The 21723-nt window shown below is 48.2% G+C and overlaps 1 protein-coding gene across 2 annotated transcripts in view; it reads left to right on the top strand.

Annotated features, from left to right (window-relative positions):
- The window catches only part of VANGL2 (VANGL planar cell polarity protein 2), a 28708-nt gene continuing 19407 nt past the window's right edge, over positions 12423 to 21723 (top strand). The window contains exon 1 of one of the 2 annotated variants that reach the window (XM_005663204.3): positions 12423 to 12726. The gene's annotated coding sequence lies outside the window, so the exon portion shown is untranslated. Of the gene's footprint in view, positions 12727 to 12782; positions 13121 to 21723 lie in introns of those variants that run through there. The other variant, XM_021089572.1, reaches the window with a different exon arrangement.

Below are 21723 nucleotides of genomic sequence, written 5' to 3'. Positions count from 1 at the left end.
CAGCCACAGCAAAGCTGGGATCCAAACTGCATCTGCCACCTACACCGCAGCTTGTGGCAGTGCCCGATCCTTAACCCACTGAGCAAGTCCAGGGATGGAACCTGCATCCTCATGGATACTAGTCAGGTTCTTAACCTGCTGAACCACAATGGGAACTCCCAAAGAGATTTTTTCTAACCAAAAGTCATGAAGATTTTCTCTTTTGTTTTCTTTTGGACGTTTTATGTTTTCCATTTCGTTTTTCGGTCAGTTTTGAGTTAATTTTTGTGTATGATGCAACATATGGATTGATGTTCTTTTCCTGGGTGTGTAGATATCCAGCTGTTCTATATTTAAAAGACTGTCCTTTTCCTATGGCACTTCCTTTGCACATTTGTCAGCAATCGGTTGACTACAGGTATGTGGATCTACGTATGAACTCCCTATGCTGTTCTATTAATCTATCTATCTTTTTTTATGCCTACTGTACTATCTTGTTGACTGGAGATTTATGTAAATCTTGAATTTACATAATATAGTCTCCTTTTTCAAAGTTGTTTTGGCTGTTCTAGGTGTTTTGCATTTTCACATCAAGTTTAGAATCAGATTGTCAATTTCTAAAAAAAAAGATTGCTGTGATTTTCTTTGGGATTCCATTGAATCTTTAGATCAATTTTGGGAGAACTGAAATCGTAGCAATATTGAATGTTTTGATCTACGAACAATGTGTATCTTCCCATTTATTTAGGTTTCTTTAAGTCATCTGGGCGAAGTTTTGTAGTTTCCAGTGCACATCTTTTGTCAGGTTTATCTTACGTATTTTATAGTTTTGATGCTATTATAAATGGTATTTTTAAAATTAATTTTTTGAATCTTCATTGCTAATGTTATGGGTTAAATTGGGTCCCAATTCCCTGCCCTAAGAGATATGCTAAAATTCTAAGCCGCAGTACCTATGAATGTGAACTTATTTGGAAACAGGGTCTTTGCGGATGTAGTTAGAGTTAAGATGAGGGCATAAAGTTTATTTGTTCGTTTGTGTGTTTTGTCTTTTTAGGGCCACACCCGCAGCATAGAGTTCCCAGGTTAGGGGTCAAATTGGAGCTGCAGCTACTGGCCTACACCACAGCCACAGTAATGCCAGATCCAAGTTGCATCTGCTACCTATACCACAGGTCATGGCAACACCAGATCCTTAACCCAGTGAGTGAGGCCAGGGATTGAACCCATGTCCTCACAGTTGCTAGTCAGGTGTGTTAACCACTGAGCCACAAGAGGAACTCCAAGATGAGGTCATACTTAAGTAGTGTGGGCCTTTAATCCAATATGATTGCTGTCCTTATAAGAAGAGGAATATTTGGACACAGACAAGTAGAGAGGGAAGATGATGTAAAAAACCCACAGGGAACAGATGGCTCTGTGACAATGGAGGTAGAGATTGGAGTGGTGCATTTACAAGCCAAAGGACATATGGCTTACTAGGAAACAACAGAATTTTAAAAAGGTAAGGAAGGATTCTCCTCCAGAGGAAGGATGGTGTGTCAACACCTTGATATCAGACCTCTAGCCTCCAGAACCACGAAAGAATACATTTCTGCTGTTTTAAACCATCCTAGTTTGTTATCCTTTGTTATGGCAGCCACAGGCAACTAACATAGCTGGTATGTAGAAATAGAATTGATTTTTGCATATTGATCTTGCATCTTTTTTTTTTTTTTTTTTTTTTTTTTTTGGTCTTTTTGCCTTTTCTAGGGCCGCTTCCGAGGCATATGGAGGTTCCCAGGCTAGGGGTCCAATCAGAGCTGTAGCTGCCGGCCTACACCAGAGCCACAGCAATGCTGGATCCGAGCCGCGTCTTCGACCTCCTACATCACTGCTCATGGCAATGCTGGATCCTTAACCCACTGAGCAAGGCCAGGGATCGAACCCACAACCTCATGGTTCCTAGTCGGATTCGTTAACCACTGAGCCATGACGGGAACTCCTGATCTTGCATCTTGAAAACTTGCTAAACTCAGTTATTCATTCTAATAATTTTTTAAATTTTTTTAACTGTGCCCACAGCATGTGGAAGTTCCTGGGCCAGGGATCAAACATGTGCCACAGCAGTGACTTGAGCCACAGCAGTGACGACACCAGATCCTTAATCACCAGGCAATCAGGGAATTCCCCTAGTAACTTTTAAAGAAAGATTCCAGGAGTTCCCACTGTGGAACATCGGAAATGTATTCTTTTATTCATAAATGACATAAACATCTTTAGGGAAAATTCTATAGAATCTTTTTTTACTTTTATTTTATTTATTTATTTTGTCTTTTGTCTTTTTGGGGCCACACCTGTGGCTAATGGAGGTTCCCAGGCTAGGGGCTGAATTGGAGCTGTTGCCACAGCCACAGCAATGCCATATCTGAGCATCTGCCACCTACACCACAGCTCATGGCAATGCCAGATCCTTGACCCACTGAGCGAGGCCAGGGATAGAACCCGAAACCTCATGGTTCCTAGTTGGATTCATTTCCATAGCGCCATGATGGGAACTCCTGAAAGTCTTTTTTAAATCAGAAGTGGATATCAAACTTTTGTCAATTTCTTTTCTTTTTCTTTTTTTCTTTCTTTTTTTTTTTTTTCTTTTTAGGGCCCCACCTGGGGCATATGGAAGTTCCCAGGCTAGGGGCTGTATCGGATACTAGTCAGATTTGTTTCCACTGCACCACAACTGGAACTCCTTTGTGTAATTTCTTTGTCTTATTTGGGTGTCAGAGAAATTATAGCTTTACATAATGACTTGGGAAGTATTCCCTGTGCTTCAATTTTCTGGAAGAGTTTGTATAAAATTGGTATTATTTCTTTCTTAAATATTTGGTAGAAGTCACCAGTAAAGCCATTTCGCCTTGATGTTTTCTTTGTGAGAAGGTTTTTAACTACAACTCAATAGATAGTTACAGGGTGGTTCAGATTATCTATTTCTTCTTGAGTAAGTCTGACATTTTGCTACTTTCAAGAGATTTTAACATTCAGTTAAATTGTCAGATTTCTTGACATAAAGCTGTTCATAATATTTTTCTATTATTCCTTTAGTATCTTTAGAATCTATAGTGATGTTACCTTTCTCATTACCGATATTAGTAATGTTTATTTCTTTTCTTATTTTTCTGATCAGTCTGGATAGATTTATCTATTCTTCCTATTTTCTCAGAGAACTGTTAGTTTCACTGGTTTTTCATGGGTTAGCTGGTGGTTTCACTGGTTTTTCTCTATTAATTTTCTTTTTTCTCTTTCATTGATCTCTGCATGATCTTTATTACTTCTTTTCTTTTACTTATTTAGGGTTTAATTTGCACTTTCCCCCTAATTTTGTAAAGTGGAAGCTGATATCTTTGACTTGAGACTGTCTTTTCCACCACAGGCTGTTAGAACTGTAAATTTCTCTTTCATTACTGCTTTAGATACATCTCATAGATTTTATTATGTTATGTTCCTATTTTCATTCAGTTCAAAAATTTTAATTTCCCTATTGATTTCTTCTTTTATCCATGAATTATTTAGAACTGTACTATTGTGCTAAATTTTATTGTATTGTATTTTTATTTATTTATTGTATTGTATTTATTAAATTTTATTGTACTAAATATTGTACTATTTAGTTTCCAAATATGTGGAGCTTTTCCAGGTATCTTTCTATAATTGATATATAATTTAATACCATCATAGTCAGAGAATTTATTTTGTATGATCGGATGACTTTTAAATTTATCAAGGCTACTTTTATGGCCCAAGATATGATCTATCTTGGTAATGTTCCATGTGCTCTTGAAAAGACTGCGCATTCTGATGTTGTTGAGTGGAATGGTCTATAAATGTCAATTAGGTCAAGTTAGTTGATAGTGATGGTCAAGTCCTTTATATCTTTACTGATTTTCTGTCTACTTGTCCTATCAGTTGAGAGATGGGTATTGACATTTCTGATTATAACTGTGGATTTGTCGATTTCTCATTGCAGTTCCATCAGAGTTTGCTTCTTGTGCTTTGAGTCTCTGTTAACAGGAACATAAATGTTTAGAATTGCTATTGTTTTTGATAAATTGGCCTCTTTATCATTATGAAGCGACCCTCTTTATTCCTGGAAATACTGCCCTGACGTCTACTTTATTTAGCCTTAAAATAGCCATTCCTACTTTATTTTGATTAGTGTTGGAATGGCATATATTTTCCCATCCTTTTACCTTTAGCCTATTCATGTCCTCATACTTGAAAGGGTTTCTCGTAGGCAGTATAGTTAGATATTACTTTTGTAATTAAATGAGACAAATGCTGCCTTTTAATTGGTGTGTTTAGACCATTTACATTTAATGTGATTACTGATATAGCTGGGTTTAAATATTCCATCTTGCTATTTGTCACCTATTTGTACCATCTGTCCTTTGCTCCCCCCCCCCTTTTCTGCTTTTTTCTCAGTAACACAAATAACTGAAATTCAAAATATAAAATATGGTAAGAGAAGTTCAGAGAAAAATGGGGATTTTATAGATAGGAGAGATTAAACTGGTCAAATTGGTGGTGTCAGGAATAAGAACTGAACTGGACCTTGAAATATTCTGGATAAGAATGATGGTAAATGTGGAGTTCCCATCGTGGTGCAGAGGAAACGAGTCTGACTAGGAGCCACGAGGTTGTGGGTTCAATCCCTGGCCTCGCTCAGTGGGTTAAGGATCTGGCATTGCCGTGAGATGTGGTGTAGGTCAAAGACTCAGCTCGGATCTGGTGTTGCTATGGCTGTGACCTAGGTTGGCAGCTGTAGCTCTGATTAGACCCCTAGACAGGGAACTTCCATGTGCCGTGGGTGAGGCCCTAAAAAAGACAAAAGAAAAGAAAAAAGAAAGAAAAAAAAGAAAAAGGTGGTAAATGTAAGGCACAGCATTTAGAGGGACTGGGATGAACCAAGGGGATGGAGGAAGGGAAATATGTATTTGGTTCAGGGGAAAAAAGATTATCCAGATGGCCTGAGGAAGAGTGACAAGAGATGTGGAAGGTACCTGTGATGTTGCTAGCTTCCTATGGACATCCCTCATGGCCTGCAGACATCTAAGACACCTGTAAAGTCAAAGACATGATCCACCCTTCAAATCTACCATCTCTCAGTAGCCCCTAATTTGATGTGTGGCATCACCACATTCCTTATTATTTATACCAGAAACCTGAGGCATCTTAAATGCCTCCTTGTTCCTTAACTTTATTCATTCCTCCTGCAGGTCACTTCCGAAATTTGAACTTTCTTTTCCATCCCCCTATTCTTGGAGCCTGCTGACTCTGTCTCTCTCTCAACTACTGCATTAGACTTCTCACGAGTCTCTCCATTTCTAGATTCTTCTTCCTTCAAACCTTCCCTCACTCCATCACTAACTCCCTGGACCTCCTGAAAATTGGATGTGAAATTCTATGTGCATTTTTCTGGAGAGAGCCTATTGCTTTTAACAGCGTCTCAAAGAGAGCACCAGTCCACAAAAAGTGAAGAGCCACTGCCCGGTATCTTCATTTCAAGTGGAACAAGTAGACAGGCTACTGAACCAGAAATCAGGAGACCTCGGTTCTAGTTTTGATATTGCCAGTTAAGTGCAGTTAATTAGCTGTATGATTTGGGGGCAATGAGTTACCTGCTTCACCCGTTCCCTTATCTGTAAAATAGAGAAAATTTCCTTTAACATCAAATATTCCAGTTTATCTCCTCTCAGTCTTTTCTCCTCTGTTCTGTTTCCCCAAACATTTACTGTTGTGTCCCACTAACTGAGCTAAGTTCTGCGTATAGATAGATGCATAAAGCACTGATTCTTCCACTTCAGAAGCTCACAGACCAGCTGGGCAGACAGATATGTAAATAAGAAATTACCATACAATGACACAAAATGCACAGCTCTGGGAGCACAAAGAAGGATCTCTGGGGAGGGAGCATTCTAACGTCGCTTTGGAAAGTCAGGGAGGGGTCAAAGAGGAGACCACAGATAAGTCTTGAAGGATGCACAGAATTTTCTAGGCAGAGAGGAGGGGGATGGGATTTTAGGCAAAGAAAACACCGAGTAAATGCAGAGGCTGTAACAAAGGCCTAAGTTGACAAAACAACCAGTAAGGAGTTCCCGTCGCGGCACAGTGGTTAATGAATCCGACTAGGAACCATAAGGTTTCGGGTTCGATCCCTGGCCTTGCTCAGTGGGTTAAGGATCCAGCGTTGCCATGAGCTGTGGTGTAGGTTGCAGACGCAGCTCGGATCCAGCGTTGCTGTGGCTCTGGTGTAGGCTGGCGGCTACGGCTCCAATTAGACCCCTAGCCTGGGAATCTCCATATGCCACGAGAATGGGTCTAGAAAAGGCAAAAAAAAAAAAAAAAAAAAAAAAAAAGGACAAACCCAGTAAATGGAAATAGTTAGAATGTATGTGTGTTCCATGCCTGGGTTTTGATAGAAGATAAGCTGGAGGGGGAAACTTAAGGTCCTTACACAGTGTGACTTCATCTTGTAGACATCGGGGAGTCACTGAATTGTTTTAGGCAATGGAAGGATTGTCTGATTTCTCTTTCAGAAAAATCATTCTGGCAACAGAAAGAAAGATTGGAAGGGAATGATAACAGATTTGGAAATGCGTAAGGTGATGGGGAGGGAAGATAATGTGTTCCCTTTAAACCTACTCTGTTTAGAGTACCCAAAGAATAGCCAAGTTAAAATAAATGTCCAATAGGGGAGTTCCCGTTGTTCTTCAGCAGGTTAAGAACACAACACGGTGCCCTTGTTCAGTGAGTTAAGGATCCAGTGCTGCTGCAAGCTGTGGCATAGGTTGAGGATGGGGTTCGGGTCTGGCGCTGGTGTGGCTGTGGCATAGGCTGGCAGCGGCAGCTCCGATATGACCCCTAGCCTGGCAGTAAAAAGGTTAAAAAAAAAAAAAATGTCCCGTAGGGGAGTTCCTGCTGTGGCACAACGGGATTAGAGACATCTCTGCAGCACTGGGATGCAGGTTTGACCCTGGCCTGGTACAGTGGGTTAAGGATCCTGTATTTGCTGCAGCTGCAGTGTAGGTCACAACTGCGGCTCTCCAGGGAACTCCATATGCCCCAGGGCAGCCGAAAAAGAAAAGAAAAACATCCAGTAGGAAGCTGGAAGTATGAGTGTGATGCTCAGAAGAAACATCTGGTTTGTTTGTTTGTTTTTGCTTTTTAGGGTTGCACCTGGGGCATATGAACGTTCCTGGGCTCAGGGTCGAATTGGAGCTGTAACTGCCAGCCTACACCACAGCCACAGCAACATCAGATCCGAGCTGTGTCTGTGACCTACACCACAGCTCACGGCCACGCCAGATCCTTAACCCACTGAGCAAGGCCAGGGATCGAACCCACAACCTCAAGGTTCTAGTTGGATTTGTTTCCGCTGTGCCACGATGGGAACTCCAGAAGAGACATCGGGATTTAGGAGTATTAATACGTATGTACAGACTGAAGCTGAAGGAGAGAATGGCATTACTCCGGGGGAGCATGCTGAGTGAGGAGTAAAGAGGCCAAAGGTGGATTCTGGGAAGAACTGATATTCGAAGTCAGGAAAAGGAAAGAGGATGAGAGGATGGCTGGGTTGTAAGGGGCTGAGGAGTGAAGGATGGCGGTGAGGAACCTATTCTCTTGAGAAGGTCAGATGATAAGGAAAGAAAAGACAGGGCTGAAGCAAGAGGAGGCTGCAGGGCGGAGGGAGGTGTCTTATTTTGTTGGAAGGTTTGAAGTTAGATACAGGAGAGATTGGGGACAATGAAAGGACGGGATCTAATAAAACCTGGAGGGATTAATCCTGGGCAAGGGAGGTGGGACGTTATTCTGCCAAGAAAGGTGGAAAGGAATCAAAAAGAGTTTGATCTGGGAGTTCCCTGATGGCCTGGTGGTTAAGGACTTGGCATTGACATTGCTGTGCTCGGGTTACTGCTGCGACTTAGGTTCAGTCTGATCACTGGCCTGGGAGCTTCTGCAGCCTGCAGCTAAAAAAAAAGTTTGATTTAGTGGTTCTCACATTAGAATCACTGAGGTAACAAAAATAAATGCTGGAGTTTCCTGGTGGCTCGTGGATTAAGAACCGGGCATTGTCGCTGCTATGGTTCAGGTTGCTGCTGTGGCTTGGATTGGATCCCTGGCCCTGGAACTTCCTCATGCCACAGGCATGGCCCCAAACAAATAAACAACAACAACAAAATGCTGACAGCTGGGCCACAACTTGGAAGTTTCCGGTTTAATTAGTCTGGCATGGATTCTGGGTACTGGTATGATTTCAGAGCTTCTCAGATGATTAAAATCTGCAGGCAAGGGAGTTCCTGTTGTGGCACAAAGGAAATGAACCTGACTAGTATCCATGAGGCGTTGCTCAGTGGTCCAGGGATCCGGTGTTGCTGTGAGCTGTGATGTAAGTTGCAGACACGGCTAGGGTTCCGAGTTGCTGTGGCTGTGGTGTAGGGTGGCAGCTGTAGCTCTAATTCAGTGAGTGTGGCCCTAAGAAGAAAAAAACCAAACCAAACCAAACAAAAACTGCAGTCAAGGTTGAGAACTATTCCTGCTTTCTCAGGCCCATGAGCTAGTGAGGAGTTGAAAGTGCTTTTCTTTTTTTTTTTTGGCTAGGGGTCTAATCGGAGCTGTAGCCACCGGCCTACGCCAGAGCCACAGCAATGCGGGATCCGAGCCGCGTCAGCAACCTACACCACAGCTCACGGCAATGCCGGATAGTTAACCCACTGAGCAAGGGCAGGGATCGAACCCTCAACCTCATGGTTCCTAGTTGGATTCGCTAACCACTGCGCCACGACGGCAACTCCTGAAAGTGCTTTTCTTGAGAACCCTGGCTTTTGGCTGGGCTCCCCCTTTCTTGAGCAAGAGCCCCCAAAGCACCAGGAATCCCCAAGGCACACATCAGAGAAGGGAAATTTACTTGGGAACTGACGAGGGCACTGTGGGTATGCTGAGGGGGTGCCTTCTGTTATTATTTGGACGAATCGAGGCTTGAAGAAATTAAGAAACTTGCCCATGTGGTCCAAGCTAGGACCTGAGATTTTTTTTTATTTTTTATTTTAGTTTTAGGGCCATACCTGCGGTACATGGAAGTTCCCAGACTAGGGGTCGAATCAAAGCTGCAGTGACTGGCCTACACCACAGCCACAGCAACGCCAGATCCGAGCCGCATCTGTGAGCTATACCGCAGCTCATGGCAATGCCAGATCCTTAACCCACGGATGGAGGCCGGGGATCGAACCTGCATCCTCATGGATAGTTGGATTTGTTACTGCTGAGCCGCAATGGCAACCCCTGGGAGCTGTGAATTTGAAGTTCAACCTGTTTTGCTCAGTGGTCTTTCAGGTTCCTGACCTCCCTCTGCCGCTGCAGGTTGGTCTCTTTGGGAAAATCATGGTTGGATGTCATCTCAACATTCTCCTTCCTCCTGAAGAATGAGACCAGTTCCCTTGGGCCCTAGGGCACACAGGCCTCTTCTGTGGGTCTTCGTTTCCTCACTCTGTAAATTAAGGGTGTGTGAAGTTCACCCTAAGGGTGAGGGTGGAGGACAGTCCAGAGAAAATCTGCATGGGACATGCCACAGCAATCAGATTTCATGTCGGATCTCTCCTCTGTAATCCAGCATTTTTTTTCCAGACATATAATCCAAAGCCCCCAATCTCACCCTCAGAGAGAGAAGGGAGAGATGGCTTTCACTCCAGTTCGATGCCTAATTTCTGTTAATCCTGAAGCTTCAATTGTTGACATTGGATTTAGGGTTGGAGCTTTAGGTGGGGACCGTCTACAGAACAATCATTAATTCTGACATCAGAAACTGGGTTTCCGGAGTTCCCGTCGTGGCGCAGTGGTTAAGGAATCCGACTAGGAACCATGAGGTTGCGGGTTCGGTCCCTGCCCTTGCTCAGTAGGTAACGATCCGGCGTTGCCGTGAGCTGTGGTGTAGGTTGCAGACGCGGCTCGGATCCCGCGCTGCTGTGGCTCTGGCGTAGGCCGGTGGCTACAGCTCCGATTGGACCCCTAGCCTGGGAACCTCCATATGCCGCGGGAGCGGCCCAAGAAATAGCAACAACAACAACAACAACAACAACAACAACAAAAGACAAAAAGACAAAAAAAAAAAAAAAAAAAAAAAAAAAGAAACTGGGTTTCCACAGTTCCCTGCTGTGGTGCAGCGGAAACGAATCTGACCAGGAACCGTGAGGTTGCGGGTTCGATCTCTTGCCTCACTCAGCAGGTTAAGGATCTGGTGTTGCCGTGAGCTGTGGTGTAGGTCACAGACAGGCTCGGATCTGGTGTTGCTGTGGCTGTGGTGTAGGCTGGCAGCTGCAGCTCTGATTTGACCCCTAACCTGGGAACTTCCATATGCCACGGGTGTGGCCCTAAAAAGCAAAAAAAAAAAAAAAAAAAAAAAAAAAAAAAGGCAGAAAAAAAGAGAGAAAAGAAACCACATTTTCTAGTCTTGAGTTTAAGGTCTGTGAAACAGCCTGCCATCATGTGAATGCAATTCAGAGTAAACCTGCTGGATTAGGTCAGCCCGAGCTGTGGCAGTTAAGGCAGCCCCAGCATTGTGTCAAATTATACACTTGTTGCCCAGCACTGGGGGTGTGCCTTGGGCAGAGCTGGGAGCACCCTAAGCCCGCTCTATCTCCTTTTACCCTTCCCCAGCTCTCCTGCCAACTGTCCGCCATACAGCTGGTCATGGTCACCCCCAGGACCTCCAGTGCAGCCCAGTGCCTGGCATATGATAGGCATCAAGCAAGCGAGCCCCTGAATGCGTGCATGGACTTGGGTACCTGAAATGATGATTCTGCATAGTTCATGCAGTCTCCGTGCTGACTCACTTGCTGACCCATGATGTGGGGAGACAGTAAGAGCAGAGGCAAGGGTTTGGGTGAAGGAGGGAAGGTGTCCCAAGATTCTCTTAAGACCTAAAAAAATGACATATGGGAATGGTCACAGGATGGAGGAATATGGCTCTGCCCTCATCTTTGGTCAGGTTAGAATGGAGGACCAAAAAGGATGAGATTAAGTCTCAGAAAAAAATTTTTCATCAGAGAGGAGAAAAATCTCCAAACGAGTCTCATTCCCTGAGATCTTCTAATCACAGGGTTGGGTGAGAGAAGGCATCAGGATTGGAAGCTGGAGGCTGTTGAGATGTTAAGAGGGACTTGCCCTGCCTGAGAAGTGTGCAAAGGTACTTTTGAAGTATGACTGTTCTAGTTAAGTGTGGGTTGTACATAATACTAATGATATTATGATAATACTTTTACTCACTCCAAGGGGTATATGTACTTCTCACAAGCCCGGACTTTTTCTTTTTCTTTTTGGCAGATTCCTCCATCAGGGATAGAACCTGAGCCACAGCAGTGATAACTCGGAGTCCCTATCCGCTCTGACACTAGGGAACTCCACAAGCCCAGACATTTATAGTGGGGGTCAATCTTGGTGGGTTAAAAGCTACGGTCCCATTTCGTGAACCTCAGCTGGTTTCTTGGCCTACTCTAAGGCTGAAATAGCCGATTATGTGGAATATTTGTGATACTCCCACAGTCCTTGCTTAGTACCATCCGAAACCCCTGGGGCCGAGAGCCCTATCTGACCCCCTAGGCCCACGCATTTTACACTTGCAGGTTTCCTGGGAGAAGGATCTCTCTCTTCCGTCATCCAAAGTCCTAGCGCCCTCGTAGTCTCCCCCTCCTCCACTCCCCCAGGGCAGGTTCCCTTTGTAATTAATCCTAACGCTCAAACCAGAGGGGAGGAAAAAAGTGTTAATGAGGGAGCGTCCCAGACTGACTGGGCGGTCGCGGCTCGCAGCGAGAGCACCAAGTAATTAAATTATTTTTGGAAGCGTGGGGCTGCGGCGAGGGGTCGGGGGGGGGGAATATGATGGTGACTGTGTCAGGGAAATCCCCGTATGCATGGGCAGCAGGGAGGATTTCTCACCGCTAATTAAAATCAGGAATGACTTTTTCTTTCCGCAGCCCTAGGGGGGGATAAATCAATCTTTTCGCCTCCCAGATTCCCTTGGATTCGTGTATTTCTATGGCTCTAAAGAATTGGACACGGCTATACCCGTGGGTCTGGGGGCTCGATCTCCGACAGGCAGGTTGAGGAAAACAGACCCAGGAGGGGCTGCAGGCTGGGCCCAGGCCAGGAATCAAGGCAATCCCCCCAGATCATAGTTCAGGGCCGGGGTCGCATCCCCGCCGGCGATTCCCAGGATCCAAGAGGGCCGCTGGGCATCTGGCGACGAAGGGCTGGGGGCGGGGCAGCGACTCGGGGAAGAGCGGGGCCGCAGACAATGGACGCGGCGGCGGGAGAGGCGGCGGCTGCAAGAACAGCCGGGAGGCGGCACCCGGGAGCGCGCGCTCCCCCGCCCCCCGCCCCCCCTCGGCTTTCGTCCCCTCCCCCTCCGCCCCCTCCCCCCTCCTCCGCCGGCTCCCGATCTGATTCCTGATCCCTGATTCCTTGATCCTTGGTCCCGCCATGGGAGCCTGAGCGCCCCCCACTCCCCCCTGGTCCCCAGCCCCCGGGGCCCTGAGGGGGAAAGAGGCAGCGGTCTGGGACGACGAGGGGGCGACCAGACTCAGTAGCCCCTCTACACCCTCGCATCGTCCGCGCTTCCCGTCGGGGAGCGCGGAGTTCGGAGCGACCCGGAACGCTGCGGATACAAAGACGCTGGGCCGTGTGGGGCGCCGGCCGAGCCCACCGGACCATTCGCAGCGGCGGGTGAGTGCCGGGCTGCGGGGGTGCGGGCAAAGTTTGCAAAAAAAAAAAAAAAAAAAGAAAGAAAAAAAAGAAACAGAAAGGGGGACAATCATGCAAAGGGCCAGGGGGTGCCGGGCCCCCCGAACGAGCAGAACGGCTTAAGGGGGAAGGGGGACGCGGGGCAACCCCCTTCCGGTCTATTCCCCCACTGCACAGCGGAGTGCCCCCCCCAACTTTGAGTAGAGGAAGGGGCGCGTGGGGAGGGGGCGGAGCCCGGGCCTGGAGAGCCGGGGACTTTCCTGGGCCCGGGGCCGGGCGGGGGCCTTAAGGTTCCCAGGGGAACTGGTTGAAGCTGGAGATTGGGAGTGTGTGTTGGAGGTGGGGGGAGAGGCAGCGGAAAGATCGGAGTCTGGAGGTATTGGAAGGCGAGGGTGTTTAGGGTGCATACACAACTCAGGAGCATGGGGAGGGACAGGGTCAGGTATGCGTTCGGGGTGTGATATGGAGACTGGGGAGCCGCCGGAGGAGAGTATTGGGGGGCGTGTGTGCAGCTCGAGGATGGGGCTGGAGGCCAGAGACCCGGGAGCTGTGTGTGGGGCCCAGGGGACAGGCGCCGGCATCTATCTCCCCTCTCATATTTACCCATTGGAGGGGCTGCGGGTTTTGCATTGGTGAGTTTTAAAGGTTTGGTGGAGCATCAGTGTGCATGATTCTTTGTGTGTGTGTGTGTGCGTGTGCGTGTGCGTGCACGCCTTTAAGTGCTGTGTGTTCCTGCAGGTGGGCCCCTGGGTTTGGAGATGTAGGTGTTTTTCTGTGCCCAAGTGTGTGCGCAACCAAGGAGCAGCTGGCCATGTATCTGCGGTGTGTGTTTGGATGTGTATTTATGTGTATCCTCTGGGGGAGGGCTGTGTGTCTGTGTGTGTGAACTGGGGAGGGGCTTATGGGAAAGATACACAGGGACTGAGGAAGGTGGGTGTGTAAGAGCAAAATGGGGCATACCTGGGTAGGTGCGTGTGCACCTGTGTAATGCAAAGGAGTGTGAGTGAATCTGTGTTCTCTTGTGTGTAACCTGCCAGCGTGTACCTGCCTTAGGTGGCGCGTGTATTTCTGAGTGTGGTTTTAGGGGGTACTGCCACTTGCCTCTGCAGGCGGATTTTCCTGGCAGAGAGCCCAAAGGGAGGGCTGTCTGGAGGATTCTGAGGCTTCTTGGATGGCCCTGCCCTGGTTTGAGGGTAGCACCTTGTAGTGTCTGAGACCTATGGGTGGGAGTGAGTGGGCCATCTTATGCGGTGCCTGTTTTGGGAGGTGGGCTCTTCTAGACAAGGGTGTGTTTTGTGGGAAATAGGGAACAAGGATTCAGGTTGTAGCCCTAGAGGAATCTAAGGGATTGGAGGGATCAGGGAGAAGAATAAGAGCCCCATCTTCATAGGCTGTGTTGTAGCGCTCGGAGAGGCCACCTTCTTGGCCTCCCAGCCTAAGTTCAGCCCCCTCAGGCCACAGTTGTCTTGCAAAGCCGTCTTGGAGCTTGCTGCTTCAGAGCCCACTAGCTCTACGCTGCAGTTTGGGAGGAGTCTGGGGGCTTTGGTAGGGAATGGAAGCAGGAGGAAGGGCCATGCTTGGAGGATTGAGGCTGGTACAGAACATCTGGGTTCCCTGGGGCACAGGGTTAAGAAGGTGGCATGGGAGCTCTGGGGAGAGCAGTGGAGGGTGTTTCTTCAGGTGTTTCTGCAAGTCTGTCTGTGTGGTTTACCACACGGTTGCACTTTTTCCTGTTGAGAAACATGATTGGGATGGAGCTGTGATCTGGGTCCAGGTCTCAGGGTGAGGGATAGGGGCTGAGCTTGCCGGGAGGGCAGTTATCCATCTGTTGGGGGAAGGGACAGACATCCATCGAGGGCGACACTCACCATCATGAATAGTGTGGTGGGATGTGGATGTATCTGTCCCCAGAGGAGGGTCAGAGCCTGTGTTCTCTTTCTCTCCCTGCACCCCCCCCACCCACTCCCACCATGTGCCTGTCATCCTTTCTCTTTTGGGATGAAGGGAAGGGACTCGCCATTTTTGGGATGCTGCCTTGCTTGCCCATATCACTCTCAGCTGTTTTCCTCTTGCTGCCAGAGATTAGGTTGGGGCACCCTGTTTTAGGAGCTGAGGCTCTGAATGCACAGGCCCATTTGGGTCCCTGGGTAATTCACTAATGGGAGATCCTATTGGGCACGTGTAATTGGAATGTCTCCTCTTTAGCCCTCAGGGATCCCCACCTCTCCTAAGCCCCCAGGATTATAAGAGCAGTAGGAGTTAGAGAATATTGGGACTAGGGATGGGGCAGAGGAGGGAAAGACTGGCTTAAAAAAAAATGCATGATGGAGTAACCATCATAGCTCAGCAGAATGAACTTGACCAGCGTCTGTGAGGATTTGGGTTTGAACCCTGGCACCGCTCAGTGGGTTAAGGATCCGGCTGGGACCTTCCTCCGATGCTGTGGCTGGGGCGTAGGCCGGCAGCTATAGCTCTGATTCAACCCCTAGCCTGGGAGCTTCCATATGCTGCAGGTGTGGCCCTAAAAAAAGACCAAAAAAAAGAAAAGAAAAGAAAACGTGACTGCTCCAAACGTGGCTTTACTGATGGGTAGGGTTCCCAGGGTGAGCGAGGCACTTGCATCTGGGATGGTGTGCTCTGGCCTCCTGGGGTACCTTGTTCACTCCTGTCCTCTCACTTCATGTGTGACGTTTTCCTGGTACGGGGTGAGGGAGGAGCTCTTCCAAGGAGGAGGATGTGTGGTCAGACATTAGGAAAGGCCGCCTCTGAAAGTACCTCAGACTGGAGCTAGTGGCCACATTGGCTCCTCCTCCGCCATTGTCTGGGTTCTGCCGCGCCCTCTCTTTTCCCTGTTTCTCCCGGGGCCAGCCTCTCTGTGTGCCCCCAGTGTTCTGCTCCTTCGAGATCTGAGGAAGAGCCCCCTTCTCTGGCCCTAGAACAAGACAGACTTCAATTGCTCATTTGGTTTGCAGGAGGTTCTTTCAGTTTGAGGGGGTGTGAACTTGACTTACAGAAGCTTTGAGGGGAACAGGGACAAGATCCTGGAGCCCCTCCTCCCTGAGTTTGAGTTTGAGGGTCTCCAGTCTTCTTTACTCTTCCTCCCTGAGCAGCTCTCCACACTGTGAGGCCAAAGGGAAGAGTCCGAAAGAGTTGACTGCAATTAGTACTTAATGGTGTTGTGACATTGAGCAAGTTCTTAAAACTCATTCCCTAGTGTCTTAGGTATCTTAAGACATCATCCTTCCTCCCTACCCACCCCAGATTGGGCCTTCCTCTGCAAACCCCACTTCTCCCCAGCGGCCTCCTTCGCAGGGTTGCAGCTTGCTCATAAATTCTGGCTTTGCCACTTCTTAATTCTGAGACCTCAGAGAGAGAACTTTTTGAAGCCTCACCTGCAAAGGAGTTAATAATAGGCCCTCCCTTTTAGGTTTATGAGGATTAAATGAAATAATATATAGCGAGCGCTGGCCCTTGGGAAGCCCTCTGGAATGGTGGGGGTTCTGAATGATGATTGTTAAGGGAGTGAGTTCTGGGTTTGGGGGGAGAGCGAGGCTTTGGTTCTGCACATCTTCTGGCAGACTGTCTGCCTACTACCTGTCAGATGCTGTGTGAAGTGCAGGCTGTGAGGGGTGAATAAGAAGGGCTTTCACAGGGGAGACGTGCAGAAACATGCCCATTCGCTGTAAGTATATATGGAGGTGTGTTCAGGAGGCCACTAGAGCATAGAGCGAGCATGCTTGGTCCTGGCATGGTGTTAGGGAAGGTTCCTGGAGGAGATGTGCCTTTCCCTGGATGTTTTTTAACTGAGATGAAATTTCTGTGACATAAAATTAACCATTCAAAAGTGAACAGTGGGAGTTCCCGTTTTGTGGTTCGGGGGAAACGACCCCGACTAGGATCCATGAGGATACAAGTTCGATCCCTGGCCTTGCTCAGTGGGTTAAGGATCCGGCATTGCAGTGAGCTGTGGTGTAGGTCGCAGACGCAGCTCGGATCCTGCTTCGCTGTGGCTGTGGTGTAGGCCAGCAGCTGTAGCTCTGGTTCGATCCCTAGACTGGAAGCCTCCATATGCCCCACGTGCAGCCCTAAAAAGCAAAAAAAAAAAAAAAAAAAAAAAAGAGAGAGAGAGAGATAAACATAATAAAAAGTAAGTGAACAGTGGCACTTGATACATCTGCAGTGTTGTGCAACCACCGCCTCTATCAAAAAACATTCTCATCACCCCCAAAGGAAGCCTGTACCCAGTAAGGAGTTGCTGCTCCCTGTTCCCTACCTCCCCCCAGCACCAGCAACCACTGTCTCTATGGGTTTACCTATTCTGGGTGTTTCATGTAAATGGAATTATACAATGTGTGGCCTTTTGTGTCTGGCTTCCTTCACTTAGAATTTTTTCAAGGTTCACCTACACTGTAGCATCAGAACTCCACTCCTTTTTGTGGCTGAATCATATTCCACTTTGTGGATTGGTCTTAGCTGGGTTTAAAGGATGAGGTAGGCAGGCAGGGAGGGGACTGAGGAGGTGCAGCAGGTGGAGGCTGAGCCTGGGCGAGTGGGAGCAAGGGTGCTGCTGAACTACACGTGGCTGGGTGTTCCTGGGTCTTGAAGTATTAACTGGGGGTTTGGCCTCAGTTTCTCTGTCTGTGTAACAAAGTCCTCTGTGGTTGGTGGGGATGGAGGTGCTAAGGAGAGGAGAGGGTGGGTTATAATTGCCTCTTCTCCAAGTCTAGATTGAGGATGGGCCTTTTTTTTTTGGTCTTTTTAGAGCTGCACCTGCAGCATACGGAAGTTTCTAGGCTAGGGGTCAAATCAGAGCTACAACTGCCAGCCTGCACCACAGCCACAGCAACACCAGATCTGAGCCGTGTCTGTAACCTATACCACAGCTCACTGCAACGCCGGATCCTTAACCCACTGAGCAAGGCCAGGGATTGAACCCGAATCCTCATGGATGCTAGTTGGGTTCTTAACCTACTGAGCCACAATGGGAACTCCTTGGATGGGGCTTTTTAAGATGTGCTCTTTCCATAATGTGAGAAAATGAATGTGTGTGTGTGTATAATATATATATAATATATATATATATATATTATATATATATGACTGGGTCACTTTACGGTTCAGCAAAAATTAACAGAACATTGTAAATCAACCATACTAGAAAAAAATAAAAATCTTAAAAAGATAAATTAATTAAAAAAATAAAATAGGAATTCCCGTCCTGGCTCAGTGGTTAATGAACCCGACTAGCATCCATGAGGACATGGGTTTGATCCCTGGCCTCGATCAGTGGGTTAAAGATCTGGCATTGCCGTGAGCTGTGGTGTAGGTCACAGACGTGACTCAGATCCCAAGCTGCTGTGGCTCTGGCGTAGGCTGGTGGCCACAGCTCCGACTCCACCCCTAGCCTGGGAACCTCCATATGTTGCTAGTGCGGCCCTAAAAGACAAAAATAAAATAAAATAAAATAAAGTAACAAATAAAATAAAATAAAATACTTGCTCTTTCCTGGGCAGCTCCCTCCTGTATGCACCTCCCCTCACCTCTGTGGGTGCCTGTCTTCCTGTTTCATTGGGCATTGACTTCCGTTCTTTCTGAACTGTCCTGAAATTTCTCTCATCGTCTCCAGGGAGGTAACCCTGTTCATAGGAAGGTTTTGGTAGCAGAGGTGATGGAAAAGGCCTGGGAGGAAACCCTCTTTTCACTCGTTCCCTAGCCGTCTTCCCCCTTTTCACCCTGGCTCCTGCTGATCTGACTTGGGCAGCCTCCTGTCACCTTTCTTCTTGTGACCTGAAGGGAAATGAGGGGGTTCAGGAAGACTCTCCAGCCCTGTCTCCACCCTGCTTGTACAGAGTAGGAGGCAGAGGCCTGATGTGGTGGAGACCTTTGCAAATAAGGTGTTGCTGTGCTAGTCTGATGCCCCCGGCAAGGCTGGTAATTACAGACATGACAGCTGGGAATGGGTTTGGGAGAAGCGGGCTTAGAATCAGCAGAGCTGAGGATATCCTTGTAATCAGGGTGGGGCAGTGAGAGGGGAGGGTGGGAAGAAGTGGGGGGGCTGGAGTGGGCCTGGAGGCTTGGAGCCCGCTTCCCCTGCTGCTCTGCACACAGCTGACTTAGCGCCGCCTGCAGGAGAGTAAGAGGTGCTCAGAGCCCAGGCCCTGCTCCATTGTAATTGTGGAAGGAGGTGCCGGGTAGGAGGGATCCTGGGGTCCCTGATGAGGGGTTTTTGCTGCTCCCTCAGACCTGGGTGTGGTCTAAGAGAGGGGCTGGGGCCAACACAGAAGCCAGAGTGTTGGGACTGTCTGATTCTGGGTGGGGTCTTACATCCCTCAGTGAGGTTACAGGATCAGGGAGTGAAGGGAATTGGCTTGCCCCCTCTATAGGAGAGAGAGGTGGGAACTACCATTTTATTGAGCATCTGTTAGGTGTCTGACTCTGTGATAGTCTATATACATTATTCATTGAACAGTCTTCTGAAGTTGGCACCATTATCCCCCTTTACATTTTTTTTTAACTCCTGTGAATTTTATCGTATTTATAGTTGTACAGCCATCATCACAACCTAATTTTAGAATATTTCCATTCCCAGCCCCCAGGCCATCCCTCCCTACCAGGCTGTCCCCTTTGGTAACCATAAGTTTTTCAAAGTCTGTGAGTCTGTTTCTGTTCTGCAGTTCAGTTCATTTCCATTATCCCCATTTTGCAGATAAGAAAACTGAGGTTTAGAGAAAGCAAGCGACTCATCTAAGATTACATAGCTCCTGAGAGGCTGTGCCAGGTCTGTCTGAGGTGATTGCTCTTCTGTTTCCCAAAGTGCTCTTTCCATCTTTTCCTACTCATTTCTTTCATTCATTCATTCATTCATTCATTTATTTATTTATTTATTTATGTCTTTTTGCTATTTCTTTGGGCCGCTCCCGCGGCATATGGAGGTTCCCAGGCTAGGGGTCGAATCGGAGCTGTAGCCACCGGCCTACGCCAGAGCCATAGCAACGCGGGATCCGAGCCGCGTCTGCAACCTACACCACAGCTCACGGCAACGCCGGATTGTTAACCCACTGAGCAGGGGCAGGGACCGAACCCGCAACCTCATGGTTCCTAGTCGGATTCGTTAACCACTGCGCCACGACGGGAACTCCTCTACTCATTTCATTTAGTTCAGGTTTTGCTCATTGCCTTTAATCTTGAACTTGAATAATTCTCTATCTCCTAAAAAGCAGATATGAGTCAGCCTGAGGAGTAGTGAAGTCTACCCCTGAGGAAGGGGGTCAGTCCACTGGAGAAATGGGGTCTCCCAAGAGGAGGACCTCATTGTCACAGCCTGGGCAGGACTGCCACCTGGGCAGAACCACCCTGGGGGCTGCTGGCCTCTTCCTTGGCTGGGTCACTTTACCCATGGGGCCTCTGGTCACCATAAGCCGTGGGGTTGTGTTTTTTTTCTTTGTTTTTGTTTTTGTCTTTTTGTCTCTTCTAGGGCTGCACCTGTGGCATATGGAGGTTCCCAGGCTAGGGGTCGAATCAGAGCTGTAGCCGCCAGCCTACACCATAGCCACAGCAACTCGGGATCCAAGCCTCATCTCTGACCTACATGACAGCTCATGGCAATGCTGGATCCTTAACCCACTGAGCAAGGCCAGGGATTGAACCTGCAACATCATGGTTCCTAGTTGGATTTGTTAACCACTGAGCCACGACGGGGAGTCCCTGGAGTCTTGTGTTGATTGAAAGGGCCCTGGCCCTCATTGTCTGTAGTTTTCCAACAACCCCCTAATAATATCCTTCAGACTCCAGAGAGTTTCACCAGAGAGTTCCTGGCTCTCCTAGTCTGGCTAGAAGAAAGAGTGTGCCTTTGTGTGTGGATCTGGGCCAGGGTGGTGGTTGGGGGGTGGGGGCTCTGGCTTTTTTAGGGTGAGTGGGGGTTGCACAGGAACAGGTGCAGAGCCTGAGGTGTGAACTTAAAAAAAACAACTAAGTGTGAACGGCAACACGTGTTTTGTCACCTGCTTTACTCTAGGACTGGGATGGAACACGGAAGAAGGCTTGGGGAATGTTGAGGCTCCTCAGAAAGAGCGGAAACCTCAGGTGGTGGGTGTGTCCAGATGGTGAAGGTTGGCTGGTACCTGGGCCTTTCAGCTGGCTCAGTTTTCCTAGAGAAGACTGGCTGAGGTACCAGATCTGAGGCCATGGACTGAAGCAGGAGGAGGAGGTTTGCAGAATGGGGAGACCCAGAGAGACACAAGCTGCCACCTGCACCCCTAATCACCCTGTATCTCGCACCCTTAGGCCCACCCTCCTGCTTTCCCATTCAAACCAGCTTTGTTGCCCATGTCCTCCAGGCACACTCCCCATCCCAGGGAGCTACTTTCTACTTGTTTCTCTTCTAAGGCAGGGCCTGGGTGAGCAGGTTTTGAAGGGCCCTTGGGGTCAGGGACAGTTGGGGCCTACCTAGGACAGTAGGCCGTGAAGACGGAGAGGCATTTTTGTTTTCCGTGAGGGTGGGAGTGTGGCGCACACAGGAAGTTGGCCTCTGGGTCAGCACAGCTTGCCCACTTCCTGTTGTCCAGCTCCTCCTGTCCCCGAGGACAGTTCAAGGTGCCTGCTTGCCTTCTTGGCTCTTCCACAGCTCCCCTGGTGGGCAGGTAGGGGCCAGTCCTTTGCCCCAGCCAAGGGAGGAAGAAGCCAGAGCCTGGTGGGTGGGAATCACAGGGCCTGCTCATTAGTGAAAATTAAACAGAGCATCCAGGCATCTAGAAGCCCTGGTTACCTTCTCACCAGCTTAGCGTCCTGTCTCCCTCTGGCCTCCACCTGGGACAGATGCCAAGGGGATTACTCACCCTTTCTACAGCTCCCTCCTTCCTCCCGCCCAGTGTTCCCTTCCAGACTGACTGGGAATGGGTCTGGGGGAGGCAGGGAGTGAAGCATATTGGTGTGTGTGCAACATGCGTGTACTTGTGTGCAGTGTGCTGGGGGCAGGGACGT

The sequence above is a fragment of the Sus scrofa genome, chromosome 4 (assembly GCF_000003025.6).
Source record: "Sus scrofa isolate TJ Tabasco breed Duroc chromosome 4, Sscrofa11.1, whole genome shotgun sequence".
In the NCBI taxonomy this organism is placed as follows: domain Eukaryota; kingdom Metazoa; phylum Chordata; class Mammalia; order Artiodactyla; family Suidae; genus Sus; species Sus scrofa.
This window is presented reverse-complemented; position numbering and strand designations above follow the sequence as displayed.